This window comes from Aotus nancymaae, unplaced genomic scaffold (genome assembly GCF_030222135.1).
Source record: "Aotus nancymaae isolate 86718 unplaced genomic scaffold, 86718_ANA_hifiasm-v0.15.2.pri h1tg000029l, whole genome shotgun sequence".
Lineage (NCBI taxonomy): Eukaryota > Metazoa > Chordata > Mammalia > Primates > Aotidae > Aotus > Aotus nancymaae.
The window spans coordinates 2237752-2250073 of NW_026988442.1; the positions used below are offsets into that span (position 1 = coordinate 2237752).

At 40.9% G+C, this 12322-nt stretch overlaps 1 protein-coding gene across 1 annotated transcript in view; it reads left to right on the plus strand.

Annotated features, from left to right (window-relative positions):
* Positions 1-1312: 1312 nt before the first annotated feature.
* PAK5 (p21 (RAC1) activated kinase 5) overlaps positions 1313-12322 on the plus strand; it is a 299715-nt gene continuing 288705 nt past the window's right edge. The window contains exon 1 of the mRNA XM_012455429.3: positions 1313-1627. The gene's annotated coding sequence lies outside the window, so the exon portion shown is untranslated. The remainder of the gene's footprint in view (positions 1628-12322) is intronic.

A 12322-nucleotide genomic window follows, 5' to 3' on the forward strand; every position in this document is an offset into this window, starting at 1 on the left:
ACAGGAACACTGAGGGAGAAAAGTAATCATCAATTTATCCTATGGTTCCTGTTTTGATATGGCCAGTACTACATTAAAGGTACTAAGTGAATGGAAAACAAACAAGGGGAAATGATAACTATTATACTGTTAGCTAGAAAATTGTCTAAGGTCATTGAGTATAGTAGAGAACAAAGATATACAAATCCTTATTTTGTGTCTAGTTATGGGATCAGATTCCATATGCATTACTAACTCATAGTACTCTTGCTGCAGCTGAAGACAGACAAGAGTGTGGCTTCATTTCCAAGGGTAAAATCTCAGGACTACTTCATGAATGCTTTTCACTCACTTGAGTCTTGATAATGCTAGAGGCTTCAAGAGTCTGAGAGGGCAGTAGGCAACTGGGAAGTTTAAGTTCAACCACAAATATCATTGCAAACTTCAGCCCAAGCATCACTCAACAAAAAGGCCTGTCATCTCTTGGTCCAAAAATGCGCTACATGTCATAATCTGTCAGCCTTCTTAACTGGGCAAGCCCAAGCTTGCTATTAGATGTACAATAAACACTTTGATGTCCAGTCTGAGTTTTTGTCCCAGCTCAGGAAAGGAGGGGGACAGCCAACGCAGAGAGGTTCAGATTTAACTGGTGCAGCTCAACCAGCAACTGACTTACTAGCTAACTATCAAAGTGAGCATGAAAAGGTCCAGGAATCCTTTCTCCCCTGGGCCTTAAATTCTAAATCAGACAGCAGCCAAGGAGAAGGTGGGTGGTCAGAGCCTAGCCCCACGAAGACTCCTTCCAGGGAAGGCTCGGCAACGCCAAACTGGACGAGTCTCTGTGAACACCAGAGACCATTGCTGGGCTGGCAGATTGAAGCATGGCCACTCAGAGGTCACAGATAAGGGGTTCTCTAGATCCTTGCTACTCGGAGTGGTGAGAGGGCCAGCATCAGCTTCACCTGGAGGTTGTTAGGCTTGCAGAATCTCAGGACCCAGCCAATTGAATCTGAATCTGCATTTTAATTCACAGGCACATTAAAGTTTGAGACCCACCGGTCCAGGTGGTGGCAAAGAGGCCAGCCCACCGTTCTACTTCTCAGCCCCTCCTCCTCCCCACCTCTGCTAGTCTCTTAAGCAAAGCTCAAACCTGCAATGGTCCTGAACAAAATTTCTGCAAGCCCCTAGAGTGTGGGGAGAGGGCGTGCAGGAGGTGCCCCCGCCGCGGACGGCAGGGAGTCAGCGCGATTGGATTGGTCGCTTGCTCCAGTTCCCGCCTCCAGCACCCGGAGTGTAGACACGCCCCCCGACCCTCCCCCTCACCTCTACCCGCGGCAGCCGCTACAGCCTGCCTCCCGCCGGCTGCCACGAAAACCCGGAGCAGCTGCGTGCGCTCATGGACAGTCCTCCGAGGGGAGAAGCCAGGCAGCTGGGCATGCTCAGTAGCTGGGGGAGGTTTGGGTGGAGAGTAGAAAGCTGTGTCTCTGCCTCCCACCCCCTCCCTCTGGCCCCCGCCCCCCTTGCCCCTACCCAGCCCGTAGTAGTTCCCCAGCGTGCTCCCGGGGAGACCGGGAACATGGCGCTGGGAACGATGTAGCAGCTGAGGAGAGGCTGAGGCACCGCCGCTTCGCTGACAGCCGACTACCAGGTAGGCAGGCGCGCCTGGTGGGGCTGCCTGGGTGGGTGTCCGCGCAAGGAGGGGCGCCTGCGGGGATGCGCGCCGCTGGTACCCGGAGCATCTCGCTTTGCCGGGAGAGGATTCGAAGAGGACCTCTGTGACAGCGCGATCATGCATCTCCTAGGAGATGCAAAGGCTAGGGACCTGCTGCCTGAAGGGTAGCTATCGGGACCGCCCACCCCCAACCCATGCGCTACTATCCAGCCTGGGCTTTCTACGGGTCAAATAAAGGATAGTTCCATTTTGCTGGGCGGGAGGGTGTGGGGGAGAACCCCGAATTCCAGCCCTGAGAGCGTGCTAGTACCCCGAACCGCTCGCAAGCCCAGCATCAGTTCTTTGTGTGTGTACAGCCGCGCACGCCCTGGGGGTACTACGGTGCTGCTTTTCCTGAGGAGTGTTGGACATATTGCCAGGGCAGGATTCCCTATGGTTTTTGTCTTTTGGCAGGTGTGGACTGGAGGATGCAATAGCTTAGCCTTTATGGGGCTATGTTTTCCTTTGTTATTTGCCTGTGTGCGTGTGTGAGTGTGTGCACGCGCGTGGTGGGTTGTAATGGAGAGAGAAAGAGAACTTCTGCTTGTGGGCACCCTTGTGGGCAGGGCGTGGAAGAGGATTTCAGTTCTAAACTCTTGTCAAAATTGTGTGCCATGCCAGCCTCCTAGAGGGTAAACTTGAGAAGTCCAAGGATCATCACTGCACAGTTTGGAGGATAAGTGTGATCGCCCTTCTTGAAACCATGTGTGTACATGGAGCTTTCAACTCCATATATGAGTTAATTTGTCAACATTAGATATCAATTAAAGGAACCTGAAGCACTGAACCAATTTATGGTGGCCTTTTTAAGGCTTTTCAATTAAAGAAAAATAAAAGTTGGCACAAAGCCAGAGGAAAGTGTCATTGTTAATAGCTGATGACAGCTTGAAAGACTGAACACGCTTTTAGGGAAATCAGGAAACCTGGAATTCTACAGAGTTCTACCAAGACATAGCCACAGGGTCTTAGGTAACACAAAATCTCTTATGCAACCGCTTCTCTTCTGGGACTTGGAGGCTAAAGACACTCTTTCTCTTACCTGATGCAGAGAGACTAGATGCTTTTTAGAAGTCCCTCCTACACTAGAATTCTATGAAATTGACACCTTATAATAATAGCTGTGCCACCTTAGATTTGTATATCTGTTATGTTCAACAGCACAACAACTCAATGTTGGGGAGAAAGGTAACCATGTTAGGGAGAAAGGTAAATTTAAAGCATGAGTTTATTTTTTGCTTTATAATCTAAAGGATGGGCATCTTGGAATATGAAGTTTGGGGAGAGTTTCCTCTGCACTCACACTATTTTTATAGTCTTGTTAGGTGGCGAGAATGAGTCAGTATCATCAAAATGAAGTGGGGAATACATAAGGAAAATGCATTTAAGTAAATTAAAGCCATACATGTTCAATCTGATGATAATACCTTGACTTGGAATACATATGTGCAAGGCAGATGCACTGCTAAATGGAAGCCATAGAAGCCAATGGCAAGTTCATTGGTAATATTGGCCTTAGACTAAAAATCTATGTTCTTCTGTGAATAGGTAGAGATTGTACTAGGTCTCTGCAGCTTTTTGTTTTATTTAAAAATGTGAATTTTAATTGCAAGCATTGAAAATCTAGTCTGGCAGTGCCTCTCCACTCTGTCAGGGCTTGTTGAAATGCTGTAGGTATGGGAGGCAGGTGTTTGAACTCTGACTCTTCTATGGTTAGCTTTGTGATTCTGGGAAAATTACTTAACTTTCCTAAGCCTTAGTTTCCTCACTTATAAAACAGTTCTAGGAGTAGTAAGACCTGCCAAGATAAGTAGATACATGGATTACTCATAATTTAAACCACCAGGAAAATGGTGGTGACCGTTATGAGTATAAGGGAAATAGATATTTACTGAATGTATACTCTGTGCCCTATATGATGATTCAGGTTAAAACATGATTTCACTAAAACTTCCCAACTGTATTCGTTTCCTGGGGCTGTTATAACAAGTTACCAAAAACTGGGTGGCTTAAAACCACAGAAATTTATTCTGTCGTGATTCTGGGGGCTAGAGGTCCAAAATCAAAGTGTTGTCAAGGCCATGCTCCCTCCAAAACCTCTAAGGGAGGATCCTTGCTTGCCTTTTCCAGCTTCTGGTAGCCCTAGGCATTCCCTGGCTTGTGGCAGCATAACTCCAATCTCTGTCTCTGTCTTCACCTGGCATCTTCCTCTCTATCTCTGTCCCTGTGTCCAAATTTCCCTCTTCTTATACAGACATCATTCATTTTGGATTTAGGACCCATTCCTTATTCAGGATGACCTCATATTAATCAGATTTCATTTGCAAAGGCCTGATTTCTAAATGTCGTATTCACAGGTTCTGGATGGGCATGAATTCTTGGGAGATATTCTTCAGCCCAGTATACCAACATCTCTATGAAACTGTGTTTAATGACAACATTAACGTTATGTCAGCATAAGAACAGGAGGTAAAGATAGAGTAGCATGGGTTCAGAAAAGACTTTAAAGGTTATTTAAGCCAACTAATCTATTTGAGGCTTTATATACCCAACCATGGTAGGGAAGAGGGTTCAGAGGTACCTCACTTATGCATGTCACTTACCTGGGTGTTCAAGAGCCAAGACAAACCAGGACGTGGCTCTTCTGCAGTTATCTCAAACATACTCTCTCCTCAACTGATTTGTTGATGTTGCCTTCCATCCTTTTTGCTACCCTTCCAAGCCAATGCAAAACAAACAAAATGCATTAAACAATAATAGCAACAAAGATAAGCTAGTCCTTCTTAACTTGGTAAATGACACCACTGTCCATGGAGTTTCTTTAAGCAGAAACCCAAGAATCACCTTTGACGCCTCTGTTCCCTTGGCATGCAAAACCATCATGCAGTCTTATAAATGCTATTTTCTATATAGATCTCTAAATACATCTTGATAGTTTCTTTCTATCCCCACCACCACCACTATCAAACTTTAAGTTATCATCTCTTAGCTGGACCACTAGTCTAACTTCCTAACAAGACCCCTGGTTCCTTGCCTGGCTCTTCTAATACTTCATCCAGAGCAGATAGGATAATGTCAGTTCCCTACATAAAATACCACCCACACACCTGGGACAGATTCCAGAGACTCCTAGAGCCTTTGGTACTTGGCCAGCCTCATCTTGTGCATCTCTTCCTCTTGCTGCTGTCACACTGACCCTGTGTGTTTCTGGAACATCCCCAACCACTTCCCTCTATATTTTACCAGCCTGGGTCGTACTTGTCCCTTGGGCTTCCTTGACCTCTCTTCCCCACCAACCCAACTCTCTCATCATCCTTTTTCTTTTATTCCACAGCACTTACCTCAGTTTATAATTGCCTGTTTATTTGTTTGGCCATGTCTGTAAGCTCTATAATGGCCATTTATTTTATGTCTTATATACAGAAGATGCTCAATAAACATTTGGCAAATGAGTGAAGGAATGAACATTCTGCCTCCTAGTATTTTCCTGTGCCAACTTAAAGATCTGATTTTTAGAAGGTTTTTTTTTTTTTTTTTAAACTAGTATAGAAAGAGCAATTTAGAACCTTATTCTGACTTCAAAAGGGGAGTATTCTTGGCTTTAACAACTGCATCTTTTAAGAACTGGTTTAGGCTAGAAGTTAAGAATTGAGCCAAAATATTTTTTGGCAACTGAAATTTTTGTAAAAATACATCAATCAGTCAAAAAATATTCTGCAAATATTTATTACATGTGTATATTTTCCATGCTAGGCTCTTGGAAGACAATGGTAAACTAGACTTTCAGTCTTCTGGAAATTAATAGTAAACAGTAAATCACAATCATTATGTATAATAATAAATAAATAATACACTTAATTATTTGTTGAGCTTCTATTATATGCCAGTGTCTCTTCAGTTCCTGTATGTAATCATCACTATAGCCCCCAATCTTTCCCAGTAACACAGAACCCCACACTTACTAGGAGCACAACAAATATTTTGTGAATTAATAATTTGTTGGTACTATTTTCTGGATCTTTTGATATAGGAAATGTATGCTTATCTGGGGAAAAAGGTATCTGCTCATATATAGAAGAGCGTGCAATAGCTTTCTCAGTATATTTAGGTGGGCCCTGTTTTATTTTAAAAATCATCCTGGCCATTATCTCCGAAGTTAAATCAGGAGACAAATGCTTTTTATGTGGCACCAAGTTCCCGGTGTGTTTCTGTCAGAATTCTGAATTGTTTTATTGTTTAATTTGTCCTGTTTAATCTAAGTGAGAAATGACTTAATGTCTCTCATTCAGAGCCCTTTTTGTAGTTTTGAATAGTAAGACTGAGTGCCCAAGGGAAATGAATGTAGTTCAACAGAGGAGCACATGTTACGTTTTAGATTTCTAAGGTGGCTCAATTTCAGGTCTTTATGTTAGTATCATAAAAAGGTGATTTTTAAAAATAAGTAGTAAAATAGCATTTAATGCCTATGCTTAAGTAAAGCTTTTCAATAAGTAACCAAAAATTAGACAGTGTGTCTTGAGTTTGTTTAAAAGTGATGGATATACAATTGGATTAATTAAAACCTAAAGGAACTAGTAAGAAATTTCAGGAAGGTCGTTGGTTATAAAATACATGTTCAAAAATCGATGGCCACCCCAAATGCCAGTGTTTTACTAACTAAAAAGTAGGATGGAAATGATTCTATTCATGAAGTCATAAAAATATAAATTTAGTAGGAAAAATAAGAAATGTACGTAAAATACTTGGGAAAAATAAGAAATGTATAAAAGCCTTTGTAGAAAGCTATACAATTTTATTCAAACCAATAAACTGAGAAGAAAACAAATGAAAGAATACCTTATGCTTTGGTAGAAAGATGAATATTATGAAATGGTTATTTTTCCCAGATCAATTATATAGTTTTATTACATTGGGATTTGGGAGAACCTTAGAAAATGAGTCTAACATCCATCTGGAAGAATCACTATATAAAAATAAAAGAAAACTTTTCAAAAGAATAGTAGTGGTGGTAGGGGAGGTGAGTGGTGGTGGTAAGATGGGAGGTAGTGGTCAATGCAGGTGGTGTGGGGAGTGGAGTTCTGGGGATGGTGGAGGTGGGGGAAGTTTGATGGTAGAGAAGAATACATGAAGATGGTGGGATGAGGTGGTATGGGTGGGGGTGGTAGACGGTAGATGTGGGTGTAGGGGGTGAAGGTAGGTAGATGGGAGCGGTAGTGGTAATGAGTGCCGTTGTTGAAATAAAAATAAATTTGATCATTGAACTACAATCATTATAACAATGTAGTACTGGTGTAAGAATCGATTAATAGCTCAGTGGAATAGAAGAGCTTGGAAACAGATTTAGGTCATTGTTAGAAACAGAAATATGATGGAGAAAGTATTATGAAACAGTGAGGAGTATTTGACAAAAACGTCGTGGAAATAGGCGAAGTGTATAGAAAACATTCAACTAAGAACCTCTGTTTACATGACCTTCCAAACGAAATTCCACATAAATTGATAAGTTTATATGCAAGGTGTAAAACAAAGCTAGAATAAAATATTTAATTTTAGGGAAGTACTTTTTTTTTTTTTTTTTTTTTTTGAGACGGAGTTTCGCTCTCGTTACCCAGGCTGGAGTGCAATGGCGCGATCTCAGCTCACCGCAACCTCCGCCTCCTGGGTTCAGGCAATTCTCCTGCCTCAGCTTCCTGAGTAGCTGGGATTACAGGCACGCGCCACCATGCCCAGCTAATTTTTTTGTATTAGTAGAGACGGGGTTTCACAATGTTGACCAGGATGGTCTCGATCTCTTGACCTCGTGATCCACCCGCCTCGGCCTCCCAAAGTGCTGGGATTACAGGCTTGAGCCACCGCGCCCGGCCAGGGAAGTACTTTTTAAATATAAAATCAGTGGGAAGAATCACAAAGCAAAACGTAGATTTGAATATATTTTAAACTTTCATATGCAGAAATGCATGTATTTTAAAGCAGAACAGAATCATGGAAAATAATATTGATACCAAACATGACATGACAGTTCACAGTAGCCCTGAGGAACTCTTGCAAATCAGTGAGTAAACAATAGCACCCCAATAAAATTGTCCAAATACATGAATAATTCAAAAGGAAGAAATAAAAGACCAATGCACATGTTTAATTAATGTTATTACTATTAATCCCAGAAACGCAAATAAAAATGAAAATGAGGTGCCATGTTTTATGTATTAAATAAGTAAAAAATACAGAAAATAAACTCAATACTGGCAAGGATGCAGTGAGAAGGACAATCTCTTTCATTACTTGTGGTGGGAGGGTTACATAATACAACCTTCCTACAGAAAAGTTTAAAAATACTTGTCAAAAGGTCTGTCAGGCGCAGTGGCTCATGCCTGTAATACCAGCACTTTGGGAGGCCGAGGCAGGCGGATCACTTGAGACCAGAAATTTGAGACCACTCTGGCCAACATGGCAAAACCCCATCTCTCCTAAAATACAAAAAAATAGCTGGGTGTGGTGGCACACTCCTGTGATCCCAACTTCTTGGGAGGCTGAGGCAGGAGAATCACTTGAACCTGGGAGGTGGAGGTTGCAGTGAGCCGAGATTGTGTCACTGTGATCCAGCCTCGGTGACAGACAAAGATTCTGTCACACACACACACAAAATTGTCAAAAGCTTTTAAAAGTTCAAATTAATTGACATACCATTTCTCTTGCTTTTTATTTTATATTTGTTTTTGTCTTTGCTAAGGAAGTAGATGCAGGCAAAATTGTGTATTCTAATATATTTCATAGTAATAAAAATTAAAAACAACCTATATAACTAGAACTTGGGAGCTGGTTAAAGACATTTAAGATCCCAAGATAACAGACTTTTATATAGCTATTAAAATTAATCATTTTGAAGATTATATAATGACATGAAACAACCTTCACCACAATTTTAAGTGGAAAAAACCAAAATGCACTACCACATATATTGTATTGTTAATATGTGTGTTGTGAAATGAAAGCATGATGCAGGTATATAAAAGAAGAACAGAATTAAAAAGTTAGGCAATCTCTGGGTGGTAGAAATATGGATGGCTTTTATTTTGCTACACTTTTCCAAATTTTAAAAAATGTAGTAGGTGGGCACGGTTGCTCACATCTGTAATCTCACCACTTTGGGAGGTTGAGGCAGGTGGATCACTTGAGCTCAGGAGTCTGAACTAGCCTGAGAAACATGACAAAACCCCATAATTACAAAAAAATAAAAAAGTTAGCTGGGCGTGGTGGTGTACAACTGTAATTCCAGCTACTCAGGAGGCTGAGGTGGGAGGAATGTCTGAACCCAAAATCCGTAGGTTGCAGTGAGCCAAGATTGCGCCACTGTACTCCAGCCTGGGCAACAGAGGGAGGCCCTGCCTTGAAAAAGAAATTAGTCATTAATGTGTTCTTTTATGAATCAGAAAAAAAAACTCGCTATTTTACAAATAAGCAGAGATATACATTTAGGTTGTAATTATTCATTTATGTAACAAACATTCATTGATTATCTATTGTGTCAGGGGCTCTGCCATGTGTATCAGCAATGACTCCTAGATTGCATGCAAATGAAAGAAACTCTGCCTAACTCCAGCAAAAGGAATTTACTAGAAGGATATTAGGAAGCTAAAAGAATTTCCAGAAATGTGGTGGGGGGTGGTGGGGAATCCCCCAACACACACACACTCACACACACCCCAAAACAGTGTAGAAGCAGATGAAGCTATTCAGCTCCAGGTCTATATATCAGGCACTTGAGAAATAGGCCCCAGTCAAGAATGGCTTGTTCAGAGCTTGACCACAGTCCACTGGCTGTTACGCTTGAGGTTCTTTGTAGAAGTGGGGTGCCTTGATTAGCAGGCCCACTACTCCTTTCCAATGAAAGAAACCCAAGAGACGTGATGGGTGCTAAAAAGCCAAAACCAAACCAAGCCAAAACATAAAGAGACAACAGAAATGCCCATTATCTTAGGACTAAGAGGCAAACAGGGTTGAATACCAGCCATCCCTCTCTCCCCCTCTAATAGGAAACAATTGCTATGACATGAGAGTTTAACTTAAGGTTCATGGAATAATGTTCACTGTGATGTGCATCATTAAAGGTGCAGTGTGGGTGCCTCACACAGAAGATACTTTTTCTTTTTGGAGCCAGAAGTGACATGTCAGGAAGAGTGTGGCTTTTCAGCTTGATCCTCATATACCAGCAGGAATTTAAAAGGAAGTTCCCATTTTCTTAGGTAAGAGAAAATCCTAGAAAGGGATAATCTGAAAGAAACAGTGTAGCAGAAGCAAAAGGTATAGTTTGGAAATAGATCAGGTACCAAACACAGGTCTAGCCTTCTTTTCTGAATTATCTTATATTCATCAAGCCCAATGGTCGTGTTTCAGGTTAGTTCACCATGAATACAAGGCTCTTGGTTCAATTAACTTTAGTTAATAACTAAAGTTATTATTAATCAAATATTAAAAGATCATGCTTAGATCAGTGTGTATTCTTACTGCAGTTCTCACCATCAATAGGAAATGTCTGTGGCTGTCCAGGTAACTTAACAATCATGTTGTTGCTTTTATAAACTCTTTATAAACTTTTCTGTGAAGAAAGATGACTTATAAGTGGAAGGGGAAAAAAAGGTAATTGTTTTTCACTTGCACAAAAAACAGGACAGAGAAAATCATCTTAAATTAGCAAGAGAGGTCCCTGCCCTGCTCACTGCATAGTAGAGGGCTCTGCTACTCTGCACTCCAACTTCTCAGCACCTGGACAGCCCTGCTCTTCTGCAACAATCAAAGAGCCCATGCACTCCCTAGAGCCCTTTGCTTCCTTCTGAGTCTTGCTTTGCATAGCTGGGACCTTGGAAATTACTTCTCATGGGGCTCCTGGGCCCAATGGGGGCTGAAAAAAGACTGTTGGTGGGAGGTTAGATGGAGCTTGGACTTGTGGACTTTGTAGTCTCAACACGGGTGCTGGAGGCCATGGTAAAAAGAGAAAAGGATGGGGAGGGGAGCAAAGACTGGGTCTCCTTGCTTTGCCATGTTCTGGAATTCAAGTATTCTAAATTTAAACCGGGCTTCTAGATTGTTATAAAGGCATATTTATCAAGCCAGAAAGACATAACACATTTAAATTAACATTTTTAGCTTGATTTACAGTATTTATATGTTGAGATCTGTAACATGTGGGACTCCTTTTATACTCTTGTTTCTCAAATGTTAGGATCAGGCCTGCTCAGGTAACTGCTTTAGAAAAATAACACTCAATTGTTGAGACACACATGCATAATTAGCTAATCATGCAATGGCAAGGTAGATTATAAGAAAAATAGATTACACCTTTGTGATTATAGCTGACATATTGAACAAGATGTGTTAAGCCCACATCCAAGCATTTTACCTATGTATATTAATTAGTCTTCATAAGAGCACTGTAAAATAAGTCACTCAAGGCAAATATCATGCAGCTAGATAGAGTCAAGAAGCCTTAGATAGTCTGAATCCAAAGGCCATAAACACTGTGGTATACAGCACTTCAATGGATAAGAAGTTTTGTTTGGAATCCTTGAACCTTAAATAATTTAAAAGTCACTGGATTAATCAGCCCACTTTGACTCTCCAATACTCTCAAATCCTCAGATTCAGCATTTCTGTTCTTGTAGATTTCCTCATGAAAAGGGAGAGTAAATGCATTGACTCCCTGGCCGTGTTTGGTGTTATGATTAACTGAATGTTCCAAACCAAAAATCAATATTTGGTTGCTTGTATAAGAAGAAAATTTAACTTACATTTTTAAACAGATGTCCAGTTGTGGGATTTCCTTTGCTAATTTTCAACAGAATTGCCATTGTGTCATTGATGATTAAGGTAAATTGGCCATAAGGAGTACCTTGGTTTCTCTAAAGCACTGGTTCATGCCCCTACTACTCTTTCATTGCCCTATTGTCCAAATGAACCAAGAAGACTTTCTGGTTCCAATCAATAGTGGTTCCATCATTCTTTCGATAGCAACTTACATAATGGGGGAAGGAAAGGAGGAAGGGAGGGAAGGTGAGAGAGAGAAAAGAGAGAGAGAGAGAGAGAGAAACTCCCACATTTGGTTCCAAATATAAGCTCTCTGATAGACACAACAGTTATTAGCTTCAATTAAAATTCAAGGCTGGAATACTATTTAAGAATTTCTTTAGCTATTTTCTAGAGGGAACTTCATGTGTTTGCTTCTAATGGTCGCTGTAATCATGCAAATGGTGTTTGTATAATACTGATTTTTTAGCTAATTGTTTTTAACTATCAGCCGTGTTGCCCTTATTTTATAGCTACATCACAGTTTACCAACCCAGGAAGTGAACTTCTTGGAAGAACAGAAAATTTACACTTATTTGTTTTAAAAAAAGATTATTCCTCTAAAGTAGGAACAGTTGCTATGTGGGTATGATTTAACCTCTAAAAATAAAAACACTGATGGACAAGGGGGATTTAAAAAAATTTTACAGAAACAACTTAGGGTTTTTCTCATCCTGGTGGTTTTTAAGACAATGTTCTTTCTGCTCTAGGCATTAGAGATGCTAAAACCTCACAGGTAGGAAAATAAACAAACAAAAATAATTTGCCAATAATATTTGAATAATAGTTATTCAT